The 20959-nt window shown below is 40.0% G+C and overlaps 1 pseudogene; it reads right to left on the bottom strand.

Moving 5' to 3' along the window:
• Positions 1 to 17925: 17925 nt before the first annotated feature.
• Positions 17926 to 19535, bottom strand: LOC113922932 (annotated as a pseudogene).
• Between the last annotated feature and the right edge of the window lie 1424 nt (positions 19536 to 20959).

The following is a 20959-nucleotide window of genomic DNA, read 5'->3' as shown; positions in this document are numbered from 1 at the left end:
TTTATAAGCCATAATGAGTAGGTCAGCTTATTATGGCTTCCAGTTTTTTATTTTTATTTTTCTATTTCTAAAGGCACTTCTTTTTTTAATAGTGAAACAGTTCTTACACTGAAGTATGCATTAGCAATGCTTACGTCTTCTCTTTGAAATAATGGGTGATTCATCATCAGGACAGGTGTAGTTTTGTTTTTTTTTAACAAATGTCTCATTTATCTCAGCATGCAGTCTAATCATAAAAAAATTCAATGACTTAGTATCACTAATGGCTAAAAAGACACGCACACATGCACACAACTTATACATGCTTTCTTGCCAAATTTTAAAATATTAAAGGAAGACAATGATTTTCTTCATCTATTATGAAGAAAACAGTTAATTTTAAGAAAATAAGTTGTAGCAAATACTTTTATCTTCACAGAACTGAGTCTGGGTAGCCAATAATACAAAGAAGAGACCGCAATGACATATGGTATTTTTGAGTTGATGTGGCTACTGTGTCTCTCAGTTGACAGTTTTCAGTTTATTTTGTTTTTTAAGTTTTCCCTGATCTTCACAGCAACGGTCTCACCATATCTCTCTCCCTTTCTCTTTATTTCTAGTAACAGCATCACCATTCTCTTAATTAATCAGTACCAAATCTTGAACTTCGTTCATCCATTCAACAAATAAATACCCAATAACTGTGAACTGAATCTTGGTGGAACTGCTCTAGCATCTGAGGATACAAAGGTAAGAAAAGATAACCTGAGAACAGAAAATACATCAGACACTACTTCATACTCACCAAATGGAAAAAATTGGAAAGTATAAAAACATCTAGTTTTGTGGAGGATGTGGATCAACAGGAATTGTTACATACCACTGGGGGAGTGTAACTTGATAATACAACTTTGAAGACATTTTGACGTTGTCTAATAAAGTTGAAGTTGCACACAATATATGCTAAGCAATTCCACTTCTAGGCATATTCTCTAAAGAAACTCATGCATGTGCACACCAGGACAGACAAGCATGTATGTAGCTGTAGTAGCAATAATTCATGTGCACAATATCTATCCTGGCCTTCCAAAAGTTAAGGCTCTTCAGTGAAATGCTAGTAAGAGGTGAGTATTTAGGTGTTGTCATTACTGTTGTTGTTATTTCTTATGTATCTTATAATTATTCTTTTCTAGGAATTTAGATTTTAAAAATAAAAGGGATAGGGACCTCTAGGTGGCTCAGTCAGTTAAGCATCTGCCTTCGGCTCAGGTCATGATCCCAGGGTCCTGGGATCGAACTCACATCGGGCTCCCTGCTCAGTGGGGAGTCTTCTTCTCCGTCTCCCTCTGAATGCCGCTCCCCCTGTTCATACTTCCTCTCTCTCTGACAAATAAATAAATAAAACCTTAAAAAACAAAGAGTAAAAGGGATAAAGAAGCACTGATAATTGTAAAAATAAGATACTCATACAAATAAAATGAGAACAATATAAACTAATAGTAAATAGAAATGATAAAGAATCCATAATGATAAAGAAGCCAGAACAATACAAACTAATAGTAAGTGCAAATGCTAAAGAATAAAGAATCCATAAAAAATCATAGAAATAAAAATAAAGCTATTGATGTAGAAAGTAATTAGGAAAATTCTGTACTTGCACAGTCAGGAGAATTAGCGAATGGGAATATAGTACTGAAGAAATCACCCAGAACATGTTTCAGAAAGCTTTTTTTGCTAAAACACACACCAAACCCATAATACCATCCTGCACTGAGTTTATATATTGCCTGGTAGCTTTGAAATTTAAATGAAGCTTCCACAACTCCAATTTCTATTTTAAGACTAACTCTCCCTGACTGATTCTGCCTTCAGCGGAGTGTAAGAGCCACAGACCTCTGCCATCAAGTGTCTGTTCTGACTTAGGCTTACACATTTAGTTTGCTATGTGAATTTGTATGATGACTCCACTATTTTTTCTGCGGTGTGTTCTTGTGTAAAATGAGGAAAGTAATAGTGCCTTCCTAGTATTCTGTTAAGATTAAATGAGGTAATATATGTAAAATGCTTAAAGTAATGTCTGAAGCATCGAATGTTTCCTTTTTTTTTTTCAATTCCTTTTTCATTTTGGATAGTTTCCCTTGCTAATGACTCAGATGTGACCATCTTTTCTTCTGCAGTGTGTAATCTGCTAATGATCTCGTCCAGTGGAATTTTCACTTCAGACATTATAGTTTTCATCTCTAGAAGTTCAGTGTTGGTCTTCTTTTTATATCTTCCATGTTTCTACTTAATCTAAGTCATCTTTCCTCTCCCTTTTTGAACATATGGAAGGAACATTGCATAAAACTGTGTTAAAGCCCATGTCTACTCATGCTATCTCTGTGTCATTTCTGGGTGTGTTTCCAGTAATTGACTTTTCTCTTCATTTTGAATTGTATTTTTCTGCTTCTTTTCATGCCTAGTAATATTTGATTAAATTCTTATTATTGCATTTAGAAATTTTGTATTTCTATAAATATTCTTAAGCTGTTTCCTGGGACACAGTTGTGCTACCGAGGAAAGAGCTTTGTCCTTCCTAGGCTTGTTTTTGAGTTTTGTTAGGGAGAACCAGAGCAGTCTTTGGCCTAAGGCTGATTTTATTTCATTCCTGAGGTGACACCATTCTGACTACTCTACATAATAATGCTCTTTACATTTCAAAATTTTACACTCTGCTAAGTGTAGACACAAACTGTTCCTGGCCCTGTGAGAGCTTAGAGGGGCTGTTCTCTCTGCTCCTTTCAGGTGGTTCTTTCCCTGGCCTTGAGTCATTTCCTCACATGCAAGTACTAATCAGTGCTCAGCTGAAGACTCCAGGGAGACTTTCTGAAAACTCTCTGAAACTCATTCTCTGTCTTTTTCTCTCATGAAACACTGTACTCTGCTATGGGAATTCTAACTACCCTGCCTTGCCTGGACTCTCAACTCCATCTCTCCAGCCCTGGAAGACTGCCAGCACCTGAAAAGAGATGTTTCATATATTGTTTTCTACTTTTTTAGCTGTTTCATGTGGAATGGTAAATCTGGTCACCGTTCACCCTCTTGGCGAGTAGCAAAAGTCATTCATGTAAGCCATTATTAATGATGACACTTTCCTCTGAATCTTAGCTAGCCCTTAGCCTTATACATTGCACAAAGTGAGCATATATGTATGTATATACATTTATTAGCAACGCAGTTTACTTCAGATGAGAAAATAGGCATCATTGCCTTCAACGTGGTTTTTAGCCATCTATCCAGTGGAGTTTCATTTCCCATTCAGCCTCATAGTTTCGCCTTCATAGTTTCATTCTCCTTCAATCCCTTCACACTTGCAGTCGTTCCTCCTCCCTTCTTCTGACTCTTCTCTGAACATTTACCCCGTGTAACAGTAAAAACAACAACGCTGCTCTCCTAAATTTTTTGTATGGTGATTCCGACCTTTTCTTTGCAGATTTTGTTTTGCAGCCTTTACTCAGGCCCTCTAGGCTTTACTTATAAACAAAAGCAGTTGCTTCCCGAAGTAAAATGATTACATCAGATGTTGAGATAGCAAATACAGTGGTTAAGTACCCAAGTTAGGAAATGAGACTGTTGGGTTTCAACTCTGACCTACTCTACCACTCGACCCTAAATGACTTTAGTCAGGCCACGTCGGTGCCTCAGTTTTACCATCTGAAAACAATGGTAATGATACATCATATCCAAAGAATTGTTTTGAGAATGGCACAAGATAATGTATTTTAAATGCTTTGTACATTGCCTGGTACATAGAAACCATACGATATGTGTAAGTCATATATATTATGAGTAATATGGAAGAAAACATCTTTAAGTTGCTATTTATTAAATCAATTTCACAGGTTAGGAAAATAAAGTTCACAAATGTTGAGTGACTTGCCTGGGACTTAACGACCAGTAAGTAACAGAGCCTGAATGTGACTTCATCTCTTCTTGAACTCTCAGAAATGCTGTGACTATTACTAACCCTCGTTCTGACTATAATCTACCCTTGTAACAATTACATTCAGAAATAATATCATTCTTAAAACAGTTAATACAAATGAGACCATCACAGTACTATGGTATTGGTGAGAGACCTATTTCTACTGCCAATATAGGCTTGAGGCCCACTAAAGTTTCTACAAGACTAGAAAATTTGACAATGATATGCAAATTTATATCCATTACAATGGTTAAAATTAAAAACACTAGCAATACCGATTCTTGATCAAGATAAGAAACGATTAGAATGGTGGTAATGCGATTTGATACAACCATTCTGAAGTTTAAAATTGATTTATCAAATTAAATATACATTTATCATATGACACAGCAATTTAACTCCTACATATTTACTAAAAATAAATGAAAACTATGTACACAAAACAACTTATATGCAAATATCCATAACAGCTCTATTTAGAATAGCCAGAAACCAGCTCTTTGTCCACCAACATGTGAATGGATAAACAGATTGTGAAACACATATGCAGTGAGAACCTCAGCAATAAAAAGTAACATCTATTTATACATGTATTAACATGGATGAATTTCAAAGTAAATATGCCTACTGAAAGAAACCAGAGACACAAAAGTGTACATGCGGTATGATTCCATTTCAATGAAGTTTTAAGAGAGACAAAGTGAATCTGTAGTGATAGAACTAAGATCAGTGGTGGCCTAAGGTAGGGATGGGAACTCGCATGGAAAGGAACATGGGAGAACTTTCTATATCTTTATTTTGGTAATGATTAAATGGGTATATACACTTGTGGAAATTTATCAAAATATGCACTTAGTATGGGCTCATTTTATTAATGTAAATTAGACCTCAGTAAAGTTCATTAAAAAAAAGGAAATGCAATTGGCAGATTTTCCACAAAGATGAACTACATTCTTAGTGAACATACCATTGAAACATTTTTCATTGAGCACCACTTAAAAATAGTATGTTCCCTCCAGTTCTTTTAATTTTCTGTGTCTCTTTGCCTGCCAAAATATCAACAAGGTTCACTCAGCCACTTCTTGGAGATCTCTGTTGAAATGGTTTCAACTTATGAAAGATACCTTCCATGACACTATGTAAATTGTCCACCTACATCCTGTTACCATCATTCTGTCTCCTTATCTTGCTTAGTTTTCTTCCTAGCACCCGCACACCATCTGTGTATTTATTTATTTATTGTCTGCCTTCTCCCACTGCTCAACTAGGCAGGGTCTTTGTTTCACCCTCTTCTGTACCCTCAGAGCCTAAAGCGTGCAGGTGCTCACATGTGCATGCTCAATAATACCTGCTGACCAATTGCAAAGAATGCCAAGGCAAAATTAGTATACAGTAGTCAGCAAAGAAAGTGGTTGCTGCTGCTGCAGGCCTGGCAATGGAGTCCAAGTTACAGGAGAGTAGAGCAGTGGTCTTGAACTGGGGCTGCAAATTAATAGTAACTGGAGAGATTTTAAGTAAAACACTGTTCATATCCAGTCCCCGTCCCCAGAGGATCTAATTTAATTGGTCTAGAGTTGGGCCCAGACATTAATTTTTAAAAGCTCCCCAGGTGATGTTAATGTGCAGGCAGGGAGGAGAACCACTGATATGGAAGAACAACCCACCCCTTTCTTTGACTTTCGCTGAGGCGTCTCTTCAGTATCTTCACAGGCCAAAAACCATGGCCACGTTCCTGGCCTTAAAAATCAAATCCCCCAAGCAAAGAGCAGGGAAGACTTATGAGGCATTTATATTAGTATCAAATGTCTGTGAGTTTGTGTCAGTGTGTGCATCTGCAAGCATAAAAGTGTGTGTCTGTGAGCGTGTGTCTCAGAGAGAGAAAGAGAGACAGGGGGTGTGTGTGTGTGTGTGTGTGTGTGTGTGTGTGTGTGTGTGTGTGTGTGTGTGTTTTACCACCCTAAGTATTTGAAACATGCTTTTGGATTTATTCAGAGAGACCCACAATGCAGTTGAACAGTTTAATAATTTATCCAAGTGCCATGACATTGATTTGGTTGGCATGGTTGCATGATTTTTTAAGTCTTGTTAGGAAATAGCCTCCAGAACAATAGCCCTTTCTCTTCCAGCTGGTGCACAGCTTCAGGGGTGGTGGACTGCAGGTTGCAGAGAGTGAGGTGTCCCTGAGATAACCTCCTGGTCCAGAAGTAAATGGTTGAGAACAAATTTCAGTCTGAGGCTGGGGTGAGAAACCAGACGTTCAGTGGTGGGCTAAGGTAGCAAGTGGACATTCAAGAAGATCAAGCACATAGATTTGAGAAAGAAGATGAGAAACTGAAGCTAGAGATACCGTAAGTGCTATGATGCGGGCAGAATCTCATCATCAGCTTCCCGGGGGTATGGACATGACCTCCTGTTGTTACCACCATATTCTACCCATCCCATTAAGACAGCATTAAAAATAAAATAGAGCAGTGAAAGGAGCAAAGCTGAACAAAGCAAAACAAAAAAATATCATTTAATTACTTTGTCTACATAGTGCACATATGTTGGGAATTAATGTTTTACTAAACAGACTGTTTAGCCTGACTTTACTCTTTGGTTGAATCAGTCTAGATCATTAGACATTGTAAGAAAAAAAAAAAAGTCTTACCAAAATGAACTAAAAAAAAACTATTCACATTTTTAAAATGCTAAAATAATTTTAATATTAAGTAGGCGATTTACTGCAAGTTAGGAATAACTTTTTAATATAGTTGCGTAGAAAAAAGACTTGCATTTTCAAAGCATATATATTAGGGGATAGTCTTTCACAGTACCAAGAATATACTTTTGGAAATGGAATATGTCTTCCTAGCAAGGAAAAAGGTGCATTTATTGGAGAGTATGTTTTACATTGAAAGGCAAGTGATATCTAAATATGCAGAGTAATCATAAAATATAAACAAGATTTACATCAAATATTAGATGAGGAAAAACAGAAAGATATGGTAATAGACATTATGAAAATAAATAAGATTTCAAGCATAGCAAAAGAACCAACTGTACGAGTTTAAATACATCTAGCTCCCACTAGTTTTTTTTTCTTTTTATTAACATATAATATATTATTTGTTTCAGGGTAACTCCCACTAGTTTTTGAAAGCATTTTAAAATGTAGTTATGGGGTGCCTGGGTGGCTCAGTCAGTTAAGTGTCTGACTCTTGGTTTTGGCTCAAGTCATGATCTCAGGGTGCTGGGATCGAGTCCCACGTTGGGCTCCCTTCTCCATGGGGAGTCTGCTTCTCCCTCTCCCTCTGCCCATCTCCCTGCTCAGGTGTGCACTCTCTCTCTCTCTCTCTCTCTCAAATAAATAAGATCTTTAAAACAAGTACTCATGTTTCCAAATACACTAAGAAATGGAAGAATTCTTCAAACAAAATGATTGAACCATGTTCTTAGTGAAGCTTTCCGTGACCTACTATAATTACCACTAAATTCTCTTCAACCTCTATATCAGTCAGGGTCCAATGAGGAGCCAGAAATCACATGGTAATTTCAACAGGGAAAGTTTAATATATGAAGAAATATGAACTACGTTTAGGGAATTAGCTACTCCAGGGGATAAAAGGAAAACTCTAAAGAATACACTAGAACTAAGAAAGAATAACAAGAATGAAACAAACTTGGAAAGGGGCCCCTTCCCAAGGCTGGAGTTTAGTTGTTGTTCCAGAGAGTATTGTTGAAGTACAGTGGAGGCTGGAGAAATTCACTGCATTCCTCAGAGCATGAGCTAGCCCGCAGTCAGTGATCTGAGGCTGGTAGGTGAAGAGCTTCCAGATGATGTCAGTGAAATTCACTGGGAAGCTGGTTGGACTCCCACGGAACTCACTAGAAGCTGCCACAGGAGTGGGAGGGAGAGAGAAGATGCTGCTGAACCCATCAGGAAGCTGTGTGGGCACCCAGGGAACTCCTGGAAGTCACCTGGTGGGGGTGGGGGATGGGAGGTAACAGAGGAGGCCCTGAGAATCTCAGGAAAAATGGGGTACCGGCCAGGAAACCAGATGCAGTCCTGAGGAACTGCAGGAAGGCTTCCCCAGAGATGTTGCTTCTAGGTGCTCTGCATGCCAGTCTTGCACCACAGGAGCCCCTAGTAAGAGCACCACAGAGGAAGAGAATTCCCTTCCTCCTGCAGTATCCCACACCCTCTGCTGGCCAAGCTTGGGCTTGGGCCAGATGACCAGGGAGAAACCTCAGTATGACAGCATGGCAATGAAGGGTGTATTTAGAGGGGAGAGGTAATTGATAACTGGCACACTCCCCAAATTTCTAATAATATTCGCCTCAAACTACCAAGAGTTTGGAGTTCCATTTTTGAATACCTGATTATTTTGTTATAAGATCTTTCATGACTAGTTTTGATATGTTTGTTACAAAATGATCTATATGTAGAAACTTCTCTTTCAAGTTTCATCATCAGTTTCTAATAAATTAAAAAAAAACAATATCAGTAGCCCTCTGAAACATCAGTGGCAATGACCTATTTGTGATTAATATTTCTTAGATACTTTGAAGATAAAACTTAGTTGGGGCGCCTGGGTGGCTCAATCGGTTATGCCTCTGCCTTCGGCTTAGGTCATGATCTCAGGGTCCTGGGATCGAGCCCCACATTGGGCTCCCCGCTCAATGGGGAGTCTGCTTTTCCCTCTGCCTCTCCCCTCTGCTCGTGCTTTCTCTCTCTGTCTCTCTCTCTCAAATAAATAAATGAAATCATAAAAAAAATTATGAAGATAAAACTTAGTAGATACTTAGTACTTCCATTGTTACATGAGGATCAATGCATTATTAAGGAGTAAAAATAACACTAATGCATTTTTTTTCTCATCTACCAAAGCTACTTCTAATATATAACTAAGTTGTATAAAAGTAATTCACTTTCATCTTTAATAAATCCCATGTGAACTTTAAAAAATATTACTCTTGTTAAAAGTCCTCTCTTAATGGGGAACATCCAAAAATATTTGGAGAACTATCCTTAAGGCTGTAGAAGAATTTAATGCTCTTTTAAAAATATCATGGAATAAAATAATATTTAAAGAGAAAAATCATCCACTTTTCTAAATATTTTTTCTTATAAAGTTTTAGTTGCAAATGCTGTTTATTTGAAGAATTGAATGAGGAGAGAAATGCTTTCTAGAAGTCTGTGGCAGTACTTAGGTATGAATAGCTAGGTATACAGAAAGACAGACCTTTATTGCAATGCTGCCAAAACAAGACAACTGAAAGCAAACAATCTCAAGGTCACAATAAAGAGCCAACCTTCCTAGTAATCTTTCCATTGAGCTCAGTTTAACACCTTCTTATAACTCATCAAATGCATCTAAACAAAGGAACCTACTGACACCATTTGTTTCACAATTGACCCACTTAATAAAAGAGAATTATTTCCTTGCTCAGTATTTGAGAGGATAATGGAATCTATAATGGCCCAAAGTACTCTACTCTATCTTATTTATAGAGAAATTCCAACATAAGCATGTATATAAATGTACTGTAAAACATAGAGATTATTTGTTTGTACTTAACATAACTCCTGGATGTACTTTCACATTGTTTGGCTCTAAATGGTATGTGGGAAAGAAAACAGTCAGCACTTGAATCTACAACAAAAAACATTTGGCTATTTATGGAGTGTTCCCTCACAAAATGCAAGTGCATTCAAATAGACTATCTCATTGTTACTATAAACTGAGTCACCACAGGATCCAGGTTCCCACTCATGGTACAAAATCTCTGAGACCAAATAACCAAGAGAAGGGACAGCTCCCCACTGCTTGGTGACCCCATGAAGCAACACCAGCCTTCAGAAGAAAACAGCTCCAGGGTTGGGGGAGGGGGTAACCGGGTGATGGGTATTAAGGAGGGCATGTGCTGTGATGAGCGCTGGGTATTATGCAACTAATGAATCATTGAACACTATATCAGATATTAATGATGTACCATAGGTTGGCTATTTGAACATAATAATATGAAAAAAAGGAAGTGAGACACAAAAGGACAAATCCTGTATGACCCCACTTAAATGAAGACCCTTCAGAGGTCAAATTTATAGAGACAAAGTAAAATCATACTTGTCAGGCACTGGGGAAGAATAAATGGGAAGTTATTGTTTAAGGGGTACCAAGTTTGAGGTTGAGATGATGAAAAAGTTCTAGAAATGGATGTTAATGATGGTTGCATAATAACAAGAATGTACTCAATGTCACCGAACCATACACTTAAAATGGTAAAAATGGTAAATTTCATCTTATGTATATATCGCCATGATAAAAAAAAAAAGGCTGAAACAAACCACACTATTATGGGTATTACACCCACTATTATTGGTGTTATGAAAAGAAGAAACCTTAAAAAAAAAAAAAGAAGATGAAAACAGCCCCAGTTGCCGTGAGCGGACCCAATGCAGAGCTGATAATGTTGCACAGCGTAAAGCTAGACCCACTAATGAAGGTCACTTCATAGTGGTCAGGCCAGTATGTTTTCTTTCAGTGGTTGTGCCAAACTTCCATAAGCCATTTATACTAAGAGGAAATGGCATCCAAACCCCTGAATCTGTCCAGGGCCCATAGATGCATGTGCACTTTTCTCAGAAAAAGGTTTGCTGTCATCTTCACGGGGAGCTATTTTCTTCCAAACACACTGTAAAAATCTCTGACAATACTTCTGCTGGGAAGTTTGCCTGATAAAGGGACATAAATGTAGGACCAGTATAGGTAAACATCCTTTGGAATTTTGAGTCCCTCTGAGATATTTCTCCTTTTACAAAGCCCAGGATATCCATTTACCATTCCTGGTAGCATCTTCTGAATGCCAAAAAAAATATGCAAATCCTACTGACTGCTTAAATCCCAACCAATCACAATTAATTAACTGAAGTTCTGTGAAGCCGTGTACCTAACTCATACAGGAATTATGACATCCCAGGGCAGAGCTAAATGATGGAAAGATTCACTCCAAACCCACTGAATACTGTCATGTCACTTACAGGATCCCATTTACAATGTGGAAAGTCTGGAAGTCGTTGTCAAGACCAATCACCTCAAGCTTTCTGAAAACCCTGACATTATCACATTGATTATATGATCATCGGAATAAGGTGGAAATGCAAGCCACTCCTTAGCTGTTCAAGGGTTAGTTTATGAGCTAACTAGTCCTGGAGGCCTCACCCATTTCCCTTTGATTGTTACATTAAAAAAAAAAATGCTCCTGAGATAAAAACTTTAATTGCAATGAGAACTCCTTTTACGTCTTTTATATCTATTTTATCATCAACTCCCCATGCCAAGCACAGTCACACAAATAACACACAAGGCTTAAAAAGGGGTGGCTACAATGAGTGACAGATAAATCTGGCAAAATCATCCTAATATTGATGAAGGCCATTATTTGGTTTCTCCTCGGCATATGCCCTTTTCATCCATGCTACAGCTCTCCTTCCCTCTCCAAGTACCTTCCCCAGATTTCATTAATGGAGTTTTGTTCTCAGCACACTAAACTAGCATGGGAGTGGTTAATTTTAAGTTCAGTTTAGCTAATAGTGACAAGAGTTATCATCTTTCAGAAGGGCATTTGCATGATAGGACTTGAGTTCAATTTTTCATTTTGGTTGTTCCATGAGATATGTCAGGACATTTTTTGTGCATCACTTCACATCCTCCGAGCCCCATGTTTTATTCCAGCCACTGGAACAGTTACAAGTTCTATGGATTTTGGCAAACTCTGATCGGAGAAAATCAAAAACTTGCCTTCCTCAGCTCTGTACCATGCGCTTTTCATTTTTTGTCCTGAGGCTCCAGAGTACTTTATGTAGGACGCCCACTAGAAACTTCTCAGCACCCAGACATGTGAAAGGACATTTTGTGTGGAAGAAAGAGAAACCTGAAGTGAGAATATACATCATCCTGGGAAGTGACCTGTAGTCGACTTCATCTGACCAGGTGCTTGACAAGAAAAGACTGGAAGATTAGTGGTAAGGAAGTCTTGGTAGAGAAATATGTATGGACAGACAGGATTATGGCAAAACATGTGAAGATTTCTATGTAACCAGAAGGTAGCCATCATGGAGGAGATCCAAAACAACCAGACAGACAAAATGATCAGCCTGCTTTCATCATAAGCATCCCAGGACTGGTAAAGTGGGTACGTGAAGGGGGGCATCCTTGGTGGCAGATATGGTGGCTCTATATGGGCCCAAAGCAGGGACTCCAACATACTAAGGTCTATCTCACTAATGATGCTGCCTCTAAATATCCAACCTGTAAAGAACAGAAACCATCACTGAGCCTTTGGTATAGTGGAAGATGGACTAAATTGGTCCTCATCAGTTTGGAAGGGCCAAAAGTTCATCTTTATGGAGATAGCTACCTATTCCAGGTATGTGCTCACCTTTACTGCTCTCAGAGTCTTAGCAAACAGCACTGCCTGAGGATTTTTGGAATGCCTCATCCACAAAGATGTCATCCTACACATCACAGTGCCTAACCAGGGGACATACCTCACAGCAAAGGAAGTATGAGAATGAGCCCATTACCATGGGATCAAATGATTGTGTCACATCCTGCACCATACAGAAGAAGCTAGCCTCATAAAGCACTGCAATGCCCTTCCAGTGCCCCAGCTGAAGTGTTAGTTCAGGAGCACATTCTGGAATGATGGTGTGCTGTCCTTCAGGATATGAGACATGCATTAAGTCAAGGACTGTTACTATGCTGTTTCCCCAGTGGGAAGAAACTGAGTCCAGGAACAAAAGGATAGACGCGAGAGGGCCATTATCCTCAATGACCCACTGAGGAACTTAATATTTACCATTCCAACAACTCTGGGTTCTGTAGGGTTAGAGATCCTGGTTTTCGAAGGAGATGCATTCTTGCCAAAGGACACAGTAAAGATCCCATTGAACTATAAGCTGCGGTGGCCACCAGGATACTTTTTACTCCTTGTGTCTAGGAACCAACATGCAATAGGAGAAATAATCTTCTTTGGGGGAGTAGTTTACCCTACTCAGGAGGACATAGTACTGTTTTTAACACTTTGGACGCAGGAGGGAATATGAGTTGAATGCAAGTGATCCACTTAGGTGCCTCTTAATGTGCTCTTGCTCCACTGTAACTATGAATGCAGCAACTCTGACCTGCAAACAGTATGAAGTCCCTTTAATGATAACCCTGAAACTTCCCTCACCCATCAATATGGTAAATTAGAAGCAACAGTACATCTCAAAAGAAAGTGCGAGGATTGGTCCACCATCAAGGGTTTAAAAGATTTTGGGGGGGGGTGATGTCCATTATATCCCCAATCAATAGATTTGTTGGACTGTACAAAGACTAAATGGATAATGGCAGGTGATGTCGAACTCCATAATTATGCCAAGTGGTGGCCCCCATCACAATTGCCATGCCAAATGAGGTATTTTACTGGAAAGGATAATGGAGCACATGGTACTAGGTGTGTAGCTATTGATCTGGTCAATGCACCCTTCTAAATCTTCCCCAGTAGGCAGAATCAAAAGCAGTTCTTTGTTATTGCATTGGAAAATACTCTCTTTGCTCCATGACCATATTCATTCTCCCACTCTGTCATAATATAACCCTTAATTATCTTGAAATTGCACAGATTATCATGCTTTTCCCAGATTGATGACATCACGTGAACAAGATTTACTGAGCAGATATAGAATCACTCTAGATGCCCTAATAAGACATATGCATACCAAAGGGTAGGAGATAAATCTTAGGTATACTTAGGAGGCTGCCATATAGGGCTGCCAAAATATTAAGGGCTCCAATAATCTGGAGCACACAAGCCTACAAAGTGTTGCAATTTGGATGATGCTGTCACTAAGAAAAAGGTACTTGGTTGGTCTCCTTTAATTTTGGAGGCAGTAATACCACACTTTGGAATAGTGCTCTATCCCGTTTTTCAGGTGACCGAGAAGAGTGCCGATTTGGAGTGGGGTCTAGAGAAGGAAAAGGCTCTACAGTAGTTCCCTGATATTTGAGCAATATGGCCAGCAGATAGGACAGTGGTAAAGGCAGCCGTAGTAGATGGGGATACTGTAGAGTTTTTGACAAGGTTGAATAGGAAAATTTCACAACATACCCCTAGGATTTTGGAGGAAGGCTATGCCTTCTCTTCGAGAGAACTGTTCACTATTTTAAAAAACGGTTCCTGTTGTACTCCTCTTCTCTAGTAAAGAGAGAGTGTCTGGCAATGAGACAAGTGATCATGAGATGAGAAAAAAATATTAGGAACTGGGTGTTATCAAACCATATCGTATGATACCAAGTCATAATGGTTGACGGGCTCAGCAGCAATTCCTTAGACAGTAGAAACTATACATTCAGAATTGGGCACAAGTGATTATAGAAATTATGAATAAATCATGTGAACACGTAGCCCAGATTTCCATGTCACCCATCCCCTCTGTATTGTCACTTCCTTTCAACTCAGTCATTTGGCCTTATAGAGGATTTCTTATATTCAATGGATAGAGGAGAGAAAAAAAAAATCCTTATCAAATCTCACACCTACCATGCAAGAGTATTTACCTTCCCTTCCCACCGTTCTTTTGCCAGCAGCACCAGAAGTAAGGGAATGCTTGCCTGGTTCCCGGAACGGTCAGCACAGTAATGTAATGATTGCTGTCAAGGCACTGCTGCCATACTGGGACCGTCTCAGAATGGACCTGATGGTTAATGGTGAAGGGAGGTCCTCCCAGGGGCGGCACCGGGAGAAGCACATTGGATCAGTTTGTCGGAAGAAACGGCCTGACGTACGATAGATGCCCTGGGTAGTAGCAAAAGGATTGGCTGATTCAACGGTCTAAAAGAGCAAGCTTGAGATTTGGGGACGAGGCATGTAGTTCGACGTGTAAGAGAAGGCGCCAAGTGTTGGGATCTTTGCGGATGGCGTGAGGACCCCCTGAGAGCGAACAACACAGCGGAGCCAGTGCAGCAGCCGGTGGGTGGGATGACCCGGCATCCTTTCCCTGCACTCACTCCAGCACTGACACATTTGGTGCCGACCAGTGGGGAAGGAGATATAAAATGACTAATGGAAGAGGGACATGAATGGTACTATTTACAGCCTCTGGACCAACTGCGGCAGTGAGGACTGCTCTTCCAGTAAATTCCTTACAGCGTTTATGGTCAGCAACAGGTTAAAGAGGATTCCATGATACTTAGGACTTAGTAAATGACACAAGCACCACTCCGGTTCCTGTCCGGCCCACCTCGTACCCAACAGCTGTGGTGTGATCAGTTGTGTGCCGGCTTCATTCTGGTGTCCACGGTCTGACTTCCAGTGCCTCACCTCCAGCTTGTACGCCATACCTACTGCTTCTCTGACATCCGAGCATGGGACACTCAGGGTCACCCGGTCAGCACTCACACGGGCAAAGTTCCTACGTGCAAAAGGGTTAATGCCTGCAGGGCCACCCTTGACTACAGGACTTGGGAATAGATGGATGAACCTTTGCGCTTTGATCCTCTTGGCAAATAGTTCTAAGACAGCGTTTTCTGTGGTTCTTTAGAAGGTGCTATGGGATTGAGCACCTATGGTGGACAACTTGATAAAGCATCCTTGTGTTCTCCATCCTTTGCTATTCAGTCGCAGTGTCCCCTACCTTGGAATCACTTTGCAAATAAACTATATGGAAGAAAGCCTCTGTCTCGGGCTATGGTTTTGGGGGTTTCTGCCTAAGACATAGATTTCTTATCTCTGCAGAGAGTAAGTCTGCTTTCATTTGTTTGCACATACAAAGGTCTCTTAGATTTATACGTTGCTACTAATTAAGCAATTATCATGTTATTTGAGCATTTATAGCTTTTCACTGATTTTAAAGATTAATCCAAACTCTTTGGACATATTAATGCAATGGAGAGATACACAAAAGAGAAAACGGAGTGCATCTATAACACCAACACTAAAATAACTCCAGTTCACGTTTCTTTGAGGCTTTTATACACATAATACACACACACACACACCCACACACACACACACACACACACACACACCAAAAAGGAAATGGACCATGCCATAGCTACTCTTTTGGAACATGATTTAAAAAAATAAAACAAAACAAAACTCATGGAAATAGATTCTCTGTATATTTCATACCAAAATTATAAATATACTCTTTTAATTTTAATACTGCTGCATATTGTTAGATTATACCATAGTTTATTTAATCAATTACCTATAGATAATTAAGTTGTTTCCAATTTCCCTGGTAAACAATGCTCCAGCGATTTCCTAGATTATGTGCTTGTGTGATTTGTCTAATGATTTTCTTAGAACATAGAACTAAAATAGAATTTTAGTGGGCCAAAGGATACATAACTTTTAAAACCTTAGATGTATATACAGAGTGTCACTCCAGAAATTTTATCCTAGTTTGCATTGTCACCATCATTTCTTCATACCTTCACTGACATTACATAACAAGAATGGAAGAATTTCACTGGGCAGTATCTTCCTTGGGGAAATCTATCCCCCCACTTTCTCTCCATTTGTTTAGTATTTAATCCTACCCGCCCCCCCCCCCAGGGTTATTTCAATAATAGAAGAGTAGCACTAAACTGCTTTCTTGGGTGTCTGGTTCTTTTAAATGGAAGATCCTTTTAAATGTTTTTTAATGATCTCGAATTTGAGTGTTGACATTTGGGAGTAAAAGATAAAGCCAAGCAGATTGTTCTACAAAAGAATGAATAAGGAATTGTGAGATTCTCAGAAAGCAAGATCTGGAGACCAGAAAAGAGAGAAGAAAAGGCAAAGGCAAAGGAGAAGGAATACCTGTGTGAGCAGAAGGGAAAGAGGGAGGAGGGAGACAGAAAAAGGGGGGGCAGAGAAAAGCAGAATAAGGGAGGGAGGAAAAGAGAGAGAACATAGGTGAGCATTCATATTAATGCAAAAACAATATATCCAAAGAGAGAAGAGAGGTGTTAAAAGGAAAACCAAGACTGGCATGGGTGATGACATCTAGAAAGGAGGAAAGCAAACGCAAAAGAAGAGGGAACTTGGGATAATTCTGAATCCCCAATTTTTCATCTGCTTAGCAGAGATTCCCAGGGTTTTGTCAACATTTCTGGTGGATTCAAAAGGTAATTATGGGCAGCTTAGGATCCGTGAGAAAGCATTCAACCTGGGGGCAGAAGACTAAATCCCAGTTCTGATACCATCTTCTCATTGTGAGACTCATTTAAAGCCCTCTGAACCAAAATTTCTTCAGTCGGAAATTTTATTTATTTATTTTTTCATGTAAGGCCGTTTATTAAAATAGACAAACCACAAGATGAAAATGAAGGCAACAGAAAAATTCAACTTTTCACAACCAGAAAACAGCACAACCTCAAAAACAATTTAGAAATAAGTGTTGTAAAAGATATGTTGCAGATCTGCATTCCAGTACCCAAGATTATGTCAAATCATAGTTCTAAATAAATCTTTCTGAAGTATGAGATTAAAAATCATTTTCAGTGTATGTGTAAATTCTGCGTTTTATCATACGGGTATGTTTATTCAACACGATCTTTGAAAACGGGCCATTTAAAGAGACATAACAATATTCATTCTGTAAGTTTCATTCAACTTTACTTAGGGTTGAATACACATGAAATGTGCTTTTAATGCATAAAAATCACAGTGGATAGCAGCAAAGGACTTGGGGGCGTGGTTAAGGAGAATCTGATAATTCACATTGTGATATTCTGCACGTTTATGAAAGATAATTCACACTTCCCAAACCTCAAGACTTCCCTTTTTAAAGAACCAAAATAAACCCAAGACACCTTGCTGACACTTCCCCACCCCTAAACAAATTGATTACTTTTACACATAAAACTGAAATAGTATGGCAGCAAAAGATTTTGATAGCAAGGAAAGTTTGTAAACTGTATTTCAATCTCTTTTTCTTATTCCCAAAGTGCAAGGGTTCTCATAATCTTTCAGTAGTGCTTCTCCTGTAAGTAATCCTTCATTTTGTTTGGCAAAGGCAGTTTCTGAATCAAGTCTATTCTGGTATACTGACGTATAACAAAGCGACACAGGTACTGCAAAGAATGCACCTGCACGAACCGTGATACGGGATTGGTCAGTCTGACCGGGTAAGTAGCAGATCCAGGCAACCGAGATCTTGAATAACAAAAAGCTCCATTTTCAGAGTCCCTGATTGAATGCTCAATTAGATCAACTATAGATGTATGTCCTTCCACATCCGGCTGTTCATAAAAGCTAAACCTACCATTGGAGTGTTCAATTCTCGTGGGAAGTGTTTTGCCATGGGAGCGAAAGCTCAAGCTCAAAAGATAACGGTCGTCAGAACTATCCCGAACAAGAAAAGAGCCACCTGGCACATTTGCTAGCTTCCCTTCTGCCTCCCAGCGTGTGATGGGTCCCCAGTACCATCCTTGTTTCGTGAGGTTTTTCAGCTCCTCTGTAAGGCTTGTCACCACCATGGGACCACTACTCTGCACGGAGTCATATACTCTTGCAACCCTAGGGGCAGAGTTAGGATTAAATTCAAATGACAGCGCCTACTTTCAGCCACGTGGGCATCTGTGCCGGTGAGCCCACTGAAGTTCCTGTGGATTTGATTGGTCTGCATTGGATGGAGGTAGCAACGGTGAGAGGCAGGGTGCGTCGTCATGACTCACTCTGGGGCTCTGCAACATGACTCCCGTGGTGCCAATCAACAAGCCATTCACCGCCTAATGCACAAAGATCTCGGGGGCCACCACTAGGTCCTGGTCCACCTGATTCTCGTCTTCGGCGAAGGAGCTCCCTCCCACTGGCGGAGGGACCCCAGAGACTTCCACGGGGGAAGAACTGTCCAGACAATAACTACGCGATCCTTCCAAAGGGTACATCCCCTCATCTAAAGGCACAGTATACTGAATGTAGTCCTGAGTCATAAGTCTGATAACTACAGGCACATGTTCATCAAGCTGAAGATGCAAATCTCCATCCCGAGATTCCAAACTCTCGAGGAAATTACTCTGGTCCTGGCACACGGTTTCAGACTGAAGGTCGTGAAAATCCTTCCGAACACCATTCAGGGCCGGGCTCGGACTGTAAGAGGGAACCAAGGCTTTGACTCTCACCTCCATTTTGATGCACGTCTCCTCCGAGTTTGTAGGGCGCAGGGGCCACGACGTGGGGCTGTAGTGATGGCTGCGGAGCGACGTGGACCTGATGGGCCTCTGAACGCGCACATCCTTGAAGACCCGGGACGCCGAGGACGAGGAAAAGTGTCCTCGTCGGCAGAGCCCCTGGAGGCCACGCCGCCCTTGCCCTTCTGCTTCTGTTTCGCAGACAGCCGCCGTTTCAACGTACCCATGAGGCTTTCACTTTTTGATCGGCTTTTCCCACCTTTTTCGTCTTCATTGTTGATATCACAGCTGGCCATATCTTTACCATAGCAGCTACCAAATAAGGAATCGTCTTTTCCAAAATCGCTGGCGAGTGACGGTTGCTGGACTACCATGAAATCCATTTCTTCTTTACTTTTATTCAAGTTGAAAGATTTTCGGTAAGTTTTAAGACTGATTCTCTTCATTATGACTAGTTACCCACTCCAACAGGATCACTTTCTCTCCGGAATACTCCCCTCACACACCTGGTGAGGCTGCAATGCTGCATCTACGTACCATTCCAGCTTCATACACCCTTTGGAGCCATTCTCTGTTGAAAAACTTCAGGCTGGCATAGTGACATCTTCAGGTTCACTGATGCTCAGATAATGGTTTGTGTCCCAGGCCTTCAGAGATCCGCCGTCTTCTCTTTCTTTCTTCTCTATTACTCAACAGTCGGCTCCCAAGGACAATGGGATAACCACTGCTCCCCAAACATAGTCTCCAAGTGTGATGCCCCGGCGGCGGCCCACTCTGCTTCCTAGTCCCTCCTCTCCCGCAACTCCTCCGCCCGCCTCCTTCTTCCCGCTCCTGCTCCTCCTCCTTCTCCAGGAGGGGCGAGCCGTGGCGCCCGGGCCGAGTGCGGAGCCGGAACTGAGGAGCCGAGCGGGCCGGCCCCGCGCCCTCTACTCGGCCCGCGCTGCAGGCGGGCGTCACGGCGCGAGGGGCCCAGTCGGAAACTTTAAAAGAGAATACCGAACATTCTGGGTTATGAGGCTGATTAAGGAGATAATTTTTGAAGGGGGGGGGAAGACTTACACAATGTCTTCCACATCGTAGGCAATCAATAAATGTTTGCAGAATCCAAAAAGACCATAATTCTTGAAACACAGTAGACACAACCCAGAATAAAATACACAGACCAATGGGAACTAGGTAAGAGGAGGCAACGGGATTTTGCAACTCTATAAAATAAGAATTGCCCAAATTATTTGACTCTAATTTGATTCCATCTTTTATTCACAAAAATCATATTACTGAATTTCTATATGAAATAATATGCAACTGAAAACTTATTTGAAAATTCCTACAAAGGAAATATAAACTTCTTTTTCAGTGATTACCTTTTGCCCTAAATGGTTAAAAAGGGTCTATTTAAGAAATATCTGACTAAATACAACAAGCAATATTGTCAATTCTTATAAATGTTTAACTATTTTTAAATACTAAAAATTACTTACATAGTGATAAGAATTTTCTGCTTTTTCAGTTTCTACATATCTGTTGTTTCCATAATCAGAGAGGTTTGGAGGAAGTGAGTTGTTTAATTTTAATTATCATTGCCTATTTCATTGATATAGGAATATATCAAATTACTTACAAAACTGCTAACTGTGTAAATCTATCTCTTCAGAAGACATTGACTGAGAAAGCCCTAATAATCTAGTGTAAAAATACATACTTTGGGTGTTTTTAAAATATGAATTATTGATCCAACTAACAGCTCCAAAGGAGCTGTTAATGTCCATCATTAAAAATATTTAACGACTTTTTAAAGCAATAGTTATTCACCTAATTGACCATAACAGTTGCTTTGGTAGAGTTATGATATATCATCTCATATCTAGTT

The sequence above is a fragment of the Zalophus californianus genome, chromosome 9 (genome assembly GCF_009762305.2).
Source record: "Zalophus californianus isolate mZalCal1 chromosome 9, mZalCal1.pri.v2, whole genome shotgun sequence".
Taxonomy (NCBI): domain Eukaryota; kingdom Metazoa; phylum Chordata; class Mammalia; order Carnivora; family Otariidae; genus Zalophus; species Zalophus californianus.
This window is presented reverse-complemented; position numbering and strand designations above follow the sequence as displayed.